Genomic DNA, 8,339 nt, shown 5'->3' with positions numbered 1-8,339 from the left:
ACGTACATTGTTGCAAGGTGTTTTATTAGCATGGGAATTTTATTGGTCAATTTTGTTTTGCAGTTTCATTTACATCATAATCATGGTATCTTCAAGTTTGTCCATTCATGAGACAGAGGAAGTTGAACATGAAATTGAACTTCTTTTAAAGTTGATCCAAAGTCAGCACTTTGGAAATATGTAACTGTTCTTCGGAAAGGTCCAATGAGGGGTATCATTTGGGAAACAAGGTTTGAATATGCAGTGGCCCACCTAAAGAGAAGGGGAAAGATGGAAATGGTTTATGCAAGGAAAAACTTGCAAAATATCAGAAAGAACAAGACGAGGTAGATGCTAAAGAAAATGAGGAAAATATTGCTTCTCAATTCAAACAACCAAAAAGGTTGGGATCATCTTCACCAAGCCTCCACTCCCTTCTCATGGAATTATCAGTTCAAAGATGTCTAATTTGGGATTGCTTGAAAGATGTTTTAATAATGATGCTGAGATGAAAGATGTATCTATGGGTCAGTGAATTTATGAAAATGGACTTCCCTTTAACCTTGTGTGATCTCATTAATTGGAAAAGATGATAAAAATAGTGAATGAAGCCCCAAAATGCTACTAGAGCCTTGGATATGGTGCATTTCATGGGTGTCCATAACTTTTGATGGATTGAAAGATCAAAGGAATAGGTCTTTGATAAATGTGATTAGTCAGAGTGCAAATGGGGCATTGTTTTTTAAAGTAATGGATTGTGAGGGATAGATGAAGGATTCTCAATTCATTTGTGACATTTTGATTGAAGCAATTGAATTAGTGGGGCCATAAAATGTTGTCCAAGTAATAAATAACAATGCAAGAGTGTGTAGAGAAACAAGCCTAATTATTGAAGGAAAATATCAACAAATATTTTGGACACCTTGTGCTATACATTCATTGAACCTCATGTTGAGCAAGACATGGAAGAAGATTGAGTGGAATCGAGTTATTTTTTAAGAGGTAAAAGAGATTCAAGCCTTCATCACAAACCACCACATGTACCAAGGAATCTACAAGTAATTTGCGAAGTTGGAGCTCCTTAAGGTTCCTAAACTTTAAAGTTTATTTCCTAAATTCTAATTTCTTTGACTCTAAATTCAAATATGTAAATTGGCTTCTCAAATGTCATGATTCATTAATCATAATAGTTATTCAACCAAATTATGATTTTTAATTTATTGAAAAATTGGCAATTTGGTACTTGCAAGTTGTCGATACTCATTTTTATCTCACATCATAGTCTTAACAAGGCTTATGTAGGTGAAATAAGAATTACACTAAATGGTATGCAAATCTCTTTGGAATCAATGGAGGCAATCCAAATACGATAGAGCACAATAAGTGTAAAGTTTGGTTGTTGACGATGAATGGTGGGATAGGGTGGAGTACCTCTTGGAATTTACTAGACCAATTATGGATTTGATACGCCTATTTCACACATATATACCTAATTTAGGAGAGGTGTATGAGGGCATTGATTCCATGTTAGAGAAGATAAGGGTGGTTACAAATTCCAAGGAGAAGGATCCAAATGAATTCTTTTACAGAGAAGTAAAAGATATCTTAACCAAAAGGTGGAGCAAAATGACCACCCCAATGCACCTTTTGGCCTATGCTGTGAATCCAAAATAGTATGCTTAGTGATCCACAACTAACCACACCAAACAAAGACCCATAAGTCTCACAAGGATTTAAAAAGGCTTTTAGAAAGCTTATTGTAGATCTTGAAATTGGGATTCAGATTCATTGAAAGTTTTCTCATTTTGTGGGATCAAAGGGTTGGGGTTTTGATACTGATTGTATGCGGGACAAGACCAGATTAAGTCCAACTGATTGGTGGAACTACTATGGTGGGGAAATTCCACATATCAAAAAATTGGCCATCACAACGTTGTCACAGGTTGCTAGTTCCTCTTCAGTAGAAAGGAATTGGAGTACATATGGCTTCATCCATTCAGTGAAGTGAAACAATTTTGTCTCTAAAAAAAGACTGAGGAACTATTGTATGTTCATTCAAAATTTTGCTTTATGTCACAAAAGATAGACATATACAACTTTGGGCTCGCAAAACTATGGGTTGTGGAATCCAAGTTGTCTAACTTTGGGAATGAAATTGAATACCAAGTCTCATATGACTTTTCTTGGTGAGGAGACACCAATAGTTGGATCTTAAAGTGGAGATGGTAGCAATGCTCCCACTTCTAGAGAGGATGTGGGTCTTAATGGCAGGGATGAAGTCATATTTGATGATATGTAAATGTAATTTATGATGGTTTTTTTTATTTTTTAACAATGAATATCGAATACCATAATATTCCATATGAATTATGAATAATGATAGTACACTACCAATCATAGTTCATTTTGTAATTTGTACTATGTAGTGTGCATTATTAATTTTGGTGATGATGTTGTAACTTGTCATGTTTATTATTGAAACTTGAAACGAAAACTTAATGATATGTTGAATCATGAATGTTATAATAATCATTAAGGATGATGACAATGTTTATGTTGAATTGATGAGGATGATAGATGATAATTGACTATGTATTTTTAGATATAGAATCTAGATTCTAAAATATGAATGGTAATATGAAATTCTTATTTTGTTACATATATATCATTTCCTTGCCATATCGTATCCAATTTTTTTGAAAATTTTCCTATGTGCTTCAAACTCCATATCCATATCCATTTCAGTGAAACTTAGATATATAAAGTTGATATATAATGTTGAGAGGTGATCTACCATCCATTATGGGGGGCATGTATTGGCGTAAAAGTTTTATAAAAATTTATATTGTAACATCCCTTCCATAAAATATTCCGTAAATTCATATATTTACAAAGATAAAGTTATTACGTGTAACAGGAATTAAGAATCAGTTAAAATAAAATGGATTCTTGATAACCACCCATTTTCATTCTTTATTCACTAGAAATGAAATTATTCAAAGGGATAGGGTAGATCACAAGGATAAAAATACATATAAGTCTATAAGTTGATCCTTACAAGTACCAACGTCAATTGTTAGAATGATGTGAATGTGCATGCCATGAATTTGATGGGTAGTTTATAGTAAACATATACTGAACATATGCTTTCAAGTATAATTGATGTACATATTGTTAAGGCATTCAACAAGCAAGATACCTGCATCTTGATTAATATCTTCATAGTCGCTTGCTCCTACATTTTGAGGAAAATATTAAACTAGCACTCACCATGACAGACAAAATGAAATGAATGGACACTAGTAAGATGTTTTCGAAATAGATATCGGAAGACCAAATACCTGTGTAGAAGCACAAGCGAGTCATGACCATCGTGTCATGCATGTATGTAACGTTTTAAAGTGTTATTGTTGGGCTCGAATAGAATAAGAAGATGATGACATCTTGATCAGAGAATTTCCAATGATTCCACTTTGTTGTTTCTAGAGAAAAGAAAATGAAGAGTCACCCTTTCCATATAGGTTACGCTTAAGAGATAAATGTTCTTATATTTCTTCTTAGAAGAAGAATTTTACATTTAAGGAAAAAAAATATCCATTATCTTGACAAAAGGATCCATACAAAGATAACTAAAGAAAATTGCATGGTAAAAGAAATCTTATTTTATTTCATTCTTGAAATGAAAGGTGTTCTTTGCATACATGAAAGATAGAACTATTTTGTTTAATTTCTTGAAAGATAGAACTATTGTGTTTAATTTCTTGAAATAAATATCTTCTCCACATGCATGAAATATATAACCATTGTGTTTGAATTCTTGGAAAGGAATAAGTTCTTTGCATGCATGAAAAGTATGCTTATTGTTTTGGAATTCCTTGAAACAAAATATGCACAGAAAAAATGACTAATGTGTTAGAGGAATATGTATTTGCATATGTATGGAAAGAATAGCTATTGAACTAGATTTCCTCAAAGTAATATATATGAGTATTTTTATTTGTTTCTTGGAAAAGAAACATGTATTTTGTATGCATGCAAAGAATGACTATTGTGTTAGACTTCTTGAAAAGAATATATGATTTTTTTTTGTATAGATTCTTGAAAAGAACATGTGTTTTTTACATAAAATATTATCTATTGTGTTAGTGTTCTTGGAGAAGAACAAATGTTTATATGTGCAGAAATAATAGTTATTGTATTAAGTTCTTGAGAAAAATTGTGTGTTTGTTAGTCTCTTTTGGAAAAGATTATTTTTTTACATAGCTATTAAACTAGTTTCTTTTGGAAAAGTAATATACACAAAGTATGAGTAGTTGTGGTGATTTTCCTTTTGGAAAGGAATGTGTTCTTGTGTAAAGAAAATAATATCAATTATGAGGTATATTTTTTAGAAATATTTTACCTCTTCTTATGCAAAGAGATGTTAAAAACTATGGAGGTTCTTTTAATTATTTTTGTGTTATTGTGAAAAAAAATAGAGTTTAACTAATTATACATTTCATGATACACGTGTAGTAAGGATTAATAAGTATGCCTTCATAATTGTTATGCAATTTACCTTATACATGATGGAATTTGACTAGTTAGGCATGGTTCATAAGCATATGCATGCATGGGTGAATAGACATGTTTTAATGATCATGTTATTTTTAAGTTAATGCATGTGTAGTGTTCTTAGAGAAGGCATATGCATGCATGGGTGAATAGACATGTTTTAATGATCATGTTATTTTTAAGTTAATGCATGTGTAGTGTTCTTAGAGAAGGCGTGCCATGATATTTTTTTACATTTTATGTATGTACATTAATAGATGTTGAAACATTACAAATAAAGATTTATTATGTGTGATTAACATTTGATCTAATCAGGATATAAAAGTTTGATGACAATGTCAGTTATAGGAAAATATTGCAATGTATGCGAAAGATGGATTATGTTTGATATTATGGAAGATAATGAGCTATTGGTCCATCCAAATTGAAGGAATTTCAAATGTAGATCACAAAGGCATAATGTTGAGGATTGTGGGTAATGATATCATGATTATTGTAATAGATTCTAGTTGATTATGTTGTATTTAAGATTATATTTCTTTTCAATATTTTATGACAGTGGTCAATGGATCAGATCCCTTATAGCCATTGAGTGAGTGGTGTACACCATTATTAGAATTTAATAAAATTAAACTTTTGCTAGTTTTCACCCTATAAGGTTTCTAGGGTATATCGGTTTTCAATGATGTGATGGCCTATTGTGTCATTTTTATGATGTGGCTCCTTTCATGACATGGAATTTATATTACAAAGTATGTGTTTGACTAAATGAGTGAAACGAATAATAGAATTGATGCAAGGTTACAATAGGAAGTCTATGTTAATGTGTGGTAATAGTGATGTTATGTTATGTAACTTACTATTCCTTTACTAACGTTACTCGAAGTAATGATGATGGTGTTATCCAATGGTCAGTTAAGAATACAGATAGTGATTGGGAAAGTTATACATCGGTAAATTGTGTAAAAAAATTCTAATCCTTTGTGTCTTTATGTGAGGCTACGAGGGGATGTTTCATATATGATGGCTTAATTAAAAAATAATAAAAGATTAAATATAATATAAAGTTTAGTATAGGGGAGATGTATTGTTAGTAAATGAGTATAAAATTTTAAATGTTTTCTCAATTAGTAATAAAAAGTTGAAAGTAATAAAAATAATAAATTTAATTTGTTATATCATAATTTTGTTTTTATTAATAAAACTATGAACAAATTTTTACATAAAAAAAAATCATAATATACATATTACATTAAAATATATGAGTATAGATCATTCTTAAGCACATATATAGCCTATTTTAGAGTGCAAATTTTGAAAATAAAAACTATATTCCTCTCACCTTTTGATAGATTTTGAATGCTATATGCAGTACATAACTTAAACTTGTAAGCAAAAAAAAGCATTGGTTAAATTTTAAGAAAAATTCACAAAATAACTATATATCTAAAAAATATCAAGATGTAAAACTTAAAAACTTTTTTTCAATTGTTGTATATGATATATACATAATGTTTTTTAAACGATATTTAATATACACATACTTGACATTAAAATATTTTCTATAGAATGTCCATTGAGACGTTTTATCTGTGGACTATATTTTCCGCATTAAAATATTTTTTTTGTTATTAATACATTTTTAAGTATGTTTGAATATTACTTAATTGTGAATCGTGCATATTAAAATATTTTATTGATAGCCCACATTTAAATTTGTTATTATCACGAGTATTTATAGATTTTACATATTAATTTTATATTAAGAATTGAATTAATTAGAGATCTTCATCTTATTATTTTTTATTGGCAAGTACTTGATATTTTTTATTTTATTTTTTAACTTTCAATTACTTTTTTTTAAAAAACAATATTGAATATTTTACCATGTAGAACATTAAGATATTTTCTTTTAACATTATATATATATGAATTTTATATTGACATAAATTAGTTAACATAGATCTTCAAATAGTTTATTTAAATCTCGTGCTGAAATATTCTTGAAAAGTATAATATTTTTAACTTTTAATTAGTTTATCTCCTATTTGCTCCCGGATAAAAACTTTTCCACTCACCTTCATCAATTCCTTCCGATCCCACCGCCCACTTCGGATCGGGCTATTGGGTACGTATTGATACGATCACCAATGACTTATTTTCATACATATTCAATAAATATCTAGTTGATCGAAAAAAATAAGAGGGAAAAAAGACCATTTTGAAAACAAAGAGAAAAATTATATCCTTCTTTCAAATTGATCTTCACACGTGATCCGGAGAAATAATTTCGTGATTTGTAACAATAATACTATTGTTTGGTATTCAAGTATCCATATATGGTACAAAGATTGATGATCTATTATGTTGTACTTATAATCAGGATTCCGGAGATTAAGTAGATTACGTAATGCTTACTCTTAACCTGTTCGTTTACGCAGTAGTGGTATTTTTCATTTCTCTTTTTATCTTTGGATTTCTATCCAACGATCCAAGACGTAATCCCGGACGTAAAGAATAGTGAAAAAAGTCTCTAGGTTAATGGGTCTTTTCCGTAGAAAGATTCGAGGTTATTGAGGTAGATATATGAATTTTATATTGACATAAATTAGTTAACATAGATCTTCAAATAGTTTATTTAAATCTCGTGCTGAAATATTCTTGAAAAGTATAATATTTTTAACTTTTTATTGACATAAATTAGTTAACATAGATCTTCAAATAGTTTATTTAAATCTCGTGCTGAAATATTCTTGAAAACTATAATATTTTTAACTTTTAATTAGTTTATCTCTTCCTTTTTTTAATTTATGATTAGTTTATCTCTTTTTAAGGTTTATATGAAATTATATTAAGTTAGGTGGGCATCAAAAAATATTATTTATGAATAAGAGAAAATCAATTATTTCACCACATTCAATTGTAATATCAACAAAAAATTGAGTGATTAGATTGAGGTTATTAGCATTTATGTTTTATAATAATGTCTTTAATTAAAACTATCTAAACATTGGTATTCACTTTTTCACTATCTTGGCTAGGTTTATTGTTTAAAATGTCAATTAATATGAAGAGAATGTGATAAAATATTTCACTCTCAGGTGTACCATAAACAAAGTATTTTGATGTCCATGTTAAGCAACATAATTTTATATCAAATTTTTAAAAAAGATAAATTAATTGAAACTTGAAAAAGAATTATATTTGCTTTTTAAAAATATTTCAATATAATTTAAATAAATTATATCAATATCCATGTTAATTAATATATATATATATATATAGAGAGAGAGAGAGAGAGAGAGAGAGAGAGAGAGAGAGAGATTGTTATAATGTGGTTCATAAATGAAATATTTCAATGTGCATGTTAAACAAAATGTTTAATGTCAACTATCTATATATTATATAATTATATATCATTAGAAAAGCTATATATATATATATATATATATATATAGAAAGCAACTAAACAAAATCAATTCTTATTTCACTCAGAGGAGCATTCTAGAACACATTATCATGGAGATGTATAATTCATGTTCGTGCTCAACATGGAGTTGTCATGTGTCCTTTTAAAAAAAAATATCTTAAATAGAAAAAACAACGTGGGATATGATAAAAAATAAAATTATTATACATAAACAAGATAATTTTACTTTGATGTTTTTTAAACAAAAATGAGTAATATTAAGCAAAATCAGTGCATCAAAGATAAAGTAATAGTAATGTTTTATCTACTTTACAAAAATAAAATAATAATAATTAAAAGTACCAAAAAGAAACTGTTATAAATATTTCAATATAAA

The sequence above is a fragment of the Pinus tabuliformis genome, chromosome 3_2 (assembly GCF_031772625.1).
Source record: "Pinus tabuliformis cultivar Carrire ecotype Pingquan chromosome 3_2, CPIR1, whole genome shotgun sequence".
NCBI classification, from domain to species: Eukaryota; Viridiplantae; Streptophyta; class Pinopsida; order Pinales; family Pinaceae; genus Pinus; species Pinus tabuliformis.
Note: the sequence above shows the minus strand (reverse complement) of the source record.